This window comes from Trichoplusia ni, unplaced genomic scaffold (assembly GCF_003590095.1).
Source record: "Trichoplusia ni isolate ovarian cell line Hi5 unplaced genomic scaffold, tn1 tig00000615, whole genome shotgun sequence".
Lineage (NCBI taxonomy): Eukaryota > Metazoa > Arthropoda > Insecta > Lepidoptera > Noctuidae > Trichoplusia > Trichoplusia ni.
This window is the reverse complement of record NW_020800046.1, coordinates 61,656-69,034: the sequence shown is the minus strand read 5'-3', so window position 1 is coordinate 69,034 and position 7,379 is coordinate 61,656.

The window sequence follows — 7,379 nt, the reverse complement described above, 5'->3', positions numbered from 1 at the left end:
TTTTCTAATTATATGTATTTTTCTAATTATAGTGCTAAAACGAGCTATTTAAATATAAAAACGAATAAAAAAACGTACCAAGAATTCATCCAATACATTTGTAAAATATTTACAATGATTGTGCGAGCATCGCCGCGGGGCAGCCAGTGTTTAGCATATAAAATGGTCAGACCTTTTACTGGGAGACCTTGAGGAGATTGATTCACCTCGCCAGAGACGGAGGTTGGTAGCTATACACGCGATACACAACTCTACGTTGTTATGTGTGAATAAACATATAAAATATATTGATGTATAAAATGTATGAACCGACCCTGGTTATGCTTAAATTATACCTTCTGGGCCTGGTAATGAAAGACGCTAAAAACCAAGCAAGTCTTCAAAAACTAGACGGCTTTAAAATCCACAAAGGAAATTTGGCTTACTATACATAATAGGGATGACGACTGGGTATAAACAGAAAAAATCTCATTAGTCCCTCAGTTAGATAATTGAAAAGTATTAGACACGTATTTTTTCCTTTTTCAGAAAAACTAGAATTGACAAAGATTAACCGTTTTAAAGTTTAGGAGAGGGGGCTTGTGACGTTACGATATGGTAAAATTTATACACAATCGTGACGTCACGCGTAAGTTTCATTCACTATAATTTGGTCAATTTATGTTTGCGGGACAAATTAAAAAATAAGTATCCATTATTATACAAAAACTACAAGACGGACCCTGCAAAAAAAAATTGTCGTCATCCCTATTGTCATGTTGTCATTCGCGGATTAAAATTTGTATGGCAGGAACAACATTGTTTTAAATAGACCTAGCTTGTGAACTTAGTGTGCTTAGATTTGAGAAAGTAGTTGGTTTCCATCCATAAGCTTTATCCAAAACATGATATTGGATAATATAATCAAACAGACGTCATATCTTAAATAGCTGTTCCAATGATTAATATTAATAAGTTTTTAATAATCAACATACAATTTTATCTCTCTAGTAACTATTAATTGACTGCCGTTTAACAATCAGAATATTTGCAGTATACTTTTGTGTTTACAGGAGATTTTTAATTCAATTTTTTATATGCACATAACTTTTAAATCGATAAAAATATCTCGGATCGAAATTATTTTATAATGTGTCTTTAGAGACACCTGGTTGCTTACATGTCAACTTCCATTTAATACCTTTTATCAAAAAGAGGCGTGTGTTATTCTATCGTTAAACAATATAAGATCTTCTACACCTGCAACTGGGATAATACAAATTAATTTCAAACATTATCATCAACTTAAATAAATTAAACACTATTCTTATTCGGAAAAGTGTCAAACCGTAAAATAAGTGGACGGCGCCAGGACTTCCTGTCTGCCGGCGTGGAAACGTCAATACAAGCTAGAGGGTCGACTTCGTTTTACATTACCGAATCATCTGATAGCCGTGTAGGGTGACGACTGACGATATACTATCACATAACCTTAAATGGACTGCTTTAAGTTACCGAAAAGTAAGAGAGACATACAAGGATTTTTTGGAAGTCTTTTCAGCCATGGTTCTAAATATGGCTTATAGTAATATTATGGCAGTTGTGGAAGAGTGACAGCGCACTACACAGTTTATAACTGCATCTATCTTCTACAAATGTAAGTACGGGTATTGATAGATCAGGCATGTTTTGCAAAGCTGTGCAGCACCGCCAGCACCATCATAAGCGGCTGACGTCACCCGGCGGTTAGGTTTAGTCCTTAAGAGTCTGAGGGAGCGGGTGTCCATGAGGATTCCCCCGCCATACCAAAAAAAAAGGTATGGATAGACCATCCGAACTACAAAATTATTTTAACCGTCATCGGTCATGCAGTAGAAGAAGAAGAAAAGGCAAAAATAATTGAAAAAAAACGATATGACCCTGCTCTATCAGCAAAAGGTCCCCGTTTTCTCAAATTTAAGCTCTCACAGCAAATGCTGGTAGAGTTATGATTATTTAGCCGGACTTTTAGAGATATCTGTACTTACGACTGCCATCCTCGATAAACGAGAAAAATAATAAGTTTTATAGACAAAGAGATTTTTTTTTAAGTAAGTAAGATATTTTAGGTATTATAAGCGGCTTTTAATTTTATTTATCATTGATAGAGAAGTCTTTCAGGGCTTGTGTTGGATTTTATCATCCTGGCTGCTTATAAAATTAGTATACTTATAAAAGAAGTATGAGAAACTGTACAAAAGATGAAAGGAAACATAACGAATAAGCTAATTAGTTTTCACGTTATTTGGTAAAAGTAATTGATTTTATTTTGTTCTTTTTATCACCCACAAATAATCTAAACCCGTGTTACTCCGAAAAATATCTTATATTAATTCAAAACAAAAAATCTCACATCAAATAAACAAAACATTCGAAAACAATTACTCTAAAGTATTTAAATAAACAATTAGCGCCACGGTCGCTTTGACCGCCACTAATATATTTTATAGCGAGAGTCTGCGATCAATGCGAGTCCAGACTTGTTGCCCGACGGTTCGAGCACGGCTTGAGACTCAAGGCTCGTTCAAATGCCGCGGGAAATCTCAAACAAGTAGGTATACATTGCAAGGCCGCGTAGCCCTTGAATCAAAACTCATATATCATTGCCAGCAATGTATTGCAACTAGCTCGATATTTCTCGCTTCGTCTGAACGAGTCTTAACCAATAATATATGCATACGACCACGGATCACTAGCTCTACAGCTCCACTGCTACTGCACAGTAATCCATGAGCGCATTTTGTATGCCCACTGACTAAATGATAACAAGAAGTTGATTTCTCAAAGAATAATGTTGTGTTTTGTTGTACCTTTTGATCTATCGACAAAGATTTTTATCAGATATTTTTTATGGAAGCACAAATTTAATCGCAATGCAATGAAACTCCACACGAAATAACGTGTAGTACACTAATATGTCCAAAGAACATTCGTCACACAAAAATAAAGTTACCATAAAAACATCTAACTCAAATAAACAAGCGACGATGTTACATCAATAACTTTCCATTATCACCTCCTAAATGCGACTAACGCGTAAAAAACTCGCAAACTTCATTCATTCATTCAGTCGCCGTATAAAAAAATAATAAATATCAGATCAGTACGGAAATTACGTTCACTTATCGGGTCCGTATCGTTACCACATGTGTACTTACGGCGCGCCGTCAACGCGGCGTCATCTTGTTTCAGCACTGTACAGAATAGCTCAGAAGGCTCACTTTATTGGAACAAGGACATTCGAAATATAGAACGGTCAAGCAGACAAAACCGGCAGTTTGCTGAAACTTTCAAATGCTAGACAGCCGTGATACTGAGTATAGAGGTTCCGTATATACAATTCGGTCACAGGAACTTAAAAAAAAAAAAACAAATAATTGAGTCGGAACTTTCGGACGCAATAAGTTATGCTTGAGTTACGGTGGCTGGTAGAAAGATAAAATGTCGACGATATGACAAGCAGAAAATGATTTTCTACTCACAGAAAAACATTTTTATTTCTTTAAAAACGTAATGCCCTTTTAGGTCGCATTAGATGCATAAAGAAGAATAATAATATGTTTGTACGAAAACAAAATATTGTAACCAAAAGTCTGGAAAAATAAACCGATTATTGATATTAAAAAACAATACGATATCTTAGCAACTCTAGTAGATTTTATATTTTTATTGAAATATAAAAATACTGATAAGTTATAAACTGTATAGTGTTAACATAACTGAGTTCAGACATCGTAATCGGGAATGCGTAACAGGTGAGCACGAAACACTGACAGTTAAAACTACTGTTATTAATTATTATACTTATTGAAAAAACAATTGTTTATTTAATTGTGAAATAACTGAATAATACGTGACAACGAGCATGCATCACGCATGAACTGCTGGCTCTTGCATTTTCGAACTTAGTTTAAAAATTTTGTTTAAAATTATCTACACAATACTTTAACCAATTTTACCGAAATATTTGAAAAGCCGAATTTTAGAACGATAGATAAATAAGTGACATTTCAAATTGTCTATTTCAACTCTACATTTCACTTAAAAATGTCAAATGAAGCTTAAAAGTTAAATGGACATTTTGCTACGCGTCTGCTATGCATGCTGCATACGGCTGTATATTACTTAATGTGGAGTCTACAAACTCCTTCACTTAAGAGTAGGTCTTCTGTTTTTTCTTGTACCTGGTTCCTATCCCTCCGCGCCCCGCTCTCTGCCCCCTGCCCCCTCCACGCTACAGAGCCCCGCTTACCTAAATATTGTTTCGTAGAAGGCCCTTCGTAAACGCTTTGACGGAGACTCCGCTTGAGAGGCTTAGACGCCGATACAATGTTAAGATTAACCTGTAAACTAATAAAAGTTCATAATTATTGAATAAAAATAGTAAAAAAAAAAATTTTTTCAAGATGCCTTGATTGATATTTCGAATCTTAACAAGGTACGTTTTAGTTTTGTTTTAGACAACTTACTTCAGAAAATATCACTGATTACTATTTCCTAAAGCACTATTGATAAAGATTTGGATATGTCAATCAATATAAAAATACCTACATCTTAATGTAGGACAGTTGTCTCGTACACATTACGTAAAAAAACATTTGAATTAACAATCAACTATAGACAATATACTAATCGAATTTTCTAATTAAAGAAAACTACACTCGACCCTAGAGTCCATTTCATACTTCAAAAAATGCTCTCCATTTTACCAAAACAAACAAGTACTTTACACTTTGTAGACGCTGAGTCACGCTTACACTGGTTTAATATAATTCACAATAAGTTAACAACACATTCAATACCTACACAATAATACTATAAGTTATGCAGCTCATTACTGCAGGCCAACCAAAAAGGGGATTAACGTTCGCGTCACCTCATGTAAACACGTTGGCGTAATAACAACGAAGCTACTAACGCCATCTCTTGAGCGCGGATTACAACGCAGTACAATGGAACTAGTAAGGAAGACGCGTTTATGTATTGTGCATAGTCGTTAAGCTTTTATCTTGTTTAATGAAGAGTATTGTATTTTGTTTAGGTTTAATCATGTTAATTGATTTTAATTAATAGATAATGAGCTCAACTTTACGCATAAACAGGCAGCAAGTCGAAAACATTGCAACTAAATGAGTTACCTGCTTTTATTTCTGAAAGCCTAGTACTATTTTAAGAATCACCTATTTAATTTTTAAGAACATATCCTTAGCACTTTAACAGAAAATACCTTTTTCATTTTCGAGAGCACACTTTAAAAGTCTCGAAACTAACCCTTAAATGAATTCAAGATTCAACTAAATCTAAAAATGTATTCAAAGCCATGACGTTCATAATTGGTTTTAAAATAAAATCATTTAGCTTCCCCAATCAGGCTTCGCCCCTCCGTCTGTCAACAATAGGACAACAGATGGGTGGCTTACTAGCGCTCGGCATTTGATCCGGACTAAACGCTATTGTTACACAAAAATGCAATATACTCACACTTGGCTATTTACTTTAATAAGTATTATTATGAACTCTATTACAGGTAGTAATAGGGACTAGTATCTGTAGTAGGGATTATAGTAGTAAAAAGTGCTTATAGTTTTTATAATTGTTGTACTTTATTTATTTAATAGTTTATTTACTGCTTGTTGTGGTGGCCTTGCGGTTGTTTGCTGGGATTTGCATGCACGAGGTGCAGGCTCGATCCAGTCCAATGCAGTCAAAGTACCGATGTATATTTTTCTTTTTCTCGATTATTTTAAGGCACCACTGACAAAAACGGAAATATCGTGAGGAAACCTGGATTCCAAATATTTAATCAGAATTCGGCAATCCGCAGTGCACTGGAGATCAATGCTCAACGTATGCCCCTCACCCAGCCATACCATATACAAGCAGGGGCCTTTGCCCAGCAGTGGGACGTACATAGGCTAGTATAATATTGACAACGAGCCCTAGAAACCGAACATAAAAGAAAAGATTACCAATGAGGTTAATTTTTCAATTTGCACAAATATTTTTACTAAAATTATAAAAAGTCAGTCAGTTCCTTTATGGTTTCAATTATGCTAGGGTGCAAAGGAAATTGTTGCTAACTACATTAAGTATGTCTAGCCATCTCCGAATTATATCTGTACTACGCACCAGGCGAAAACGCAAATACTAGTAAATAGTGCATTATATGTGACAAGTAAGATGGCGACGTCAGAGCCAAAGAAAACAGATGGGTGTATTTCTATTTCAACTTTACTTCTAGTAGTAGAGATTTTTCCAAAAACTAAGAATATTGTTTAATAAAAGATAACGTCTTTTTTCAAAGCATAAAATTAATAACTAAACGTTTAATACTGTATAAGTATTAAAATTTAGGGACAACACAAATAGGAAGGAGGAAAATAAACAAATCGGTTGGGTTACACCCTAAATTTTTTGTCACCTACCAAAAAATATATGACTGCAACAACCGCTGATTAACGTTCATTATTATTAATAGTACATATTTGCTGTTATATCGACAACAGAAATAAATCATCTGTGAAAATAGCCACCATGGTGCAACAGCCAGCCTAGTGACGGACAGGCTAATAGAGAGATTCCCTTTTTACTCTGCGAGTACGAAATGATTTTCTATATTGGTTTTTAAACAAATTAAATTCAGATAGACGATCAAGAGAAGCTTCTGACACAAGAAGTATTTAATTATAAAGACTGGTAATCCGAAGCGTATCCTTAAGTCAAGTCTAAGGTTATGTAAAACAGTTCAAACCTTAACAAAAAGTTTTGTGAAGGCTTCGCTATGTGTCTACCCTCTGACAGGTCCGTGTGTAACATGTCCCTAATTATAATAAAGAAAGGGAAAATCAAAGCGAACGTTACTTAACAGTAAAAGTTATAATAAATATCATTTTCTGATAAGGAGTAAATTAAATAAAGACTAATCTATTAAATTAATAGACATTGCACGGACTTTGTTATATTAATTACTCTTACAGCTTTTGCTGATTTCATTCATACAATAAATTAGTTTCTCGGTATCGAAATATAATTTATTTTATTCCAAATAAAAAATAACAAAAATTACATTAAGTATCAAAAAGCTAAATGTTTGTGTAAAAGTCCTCGTCAGAAATATGGAGAGCGCTTTTATTGGTTAGTGAAATCAACTAAAACATATAATGTACCTCAAATAATTTATTTAAATTACTCTTCTATTTGTATACAGAAAAGTAATGTAAATTAAAAAAGGAAAGGAAATTAATACACTTTCTTTATGGGTCAAGCGCGAACACAGCGAGGCGCAGACAGCTCTATACAAACTTGGGCGCGTTCAAATAATTCAATTGGAGGTCCTATCCTGAATATTATACTACAATCAA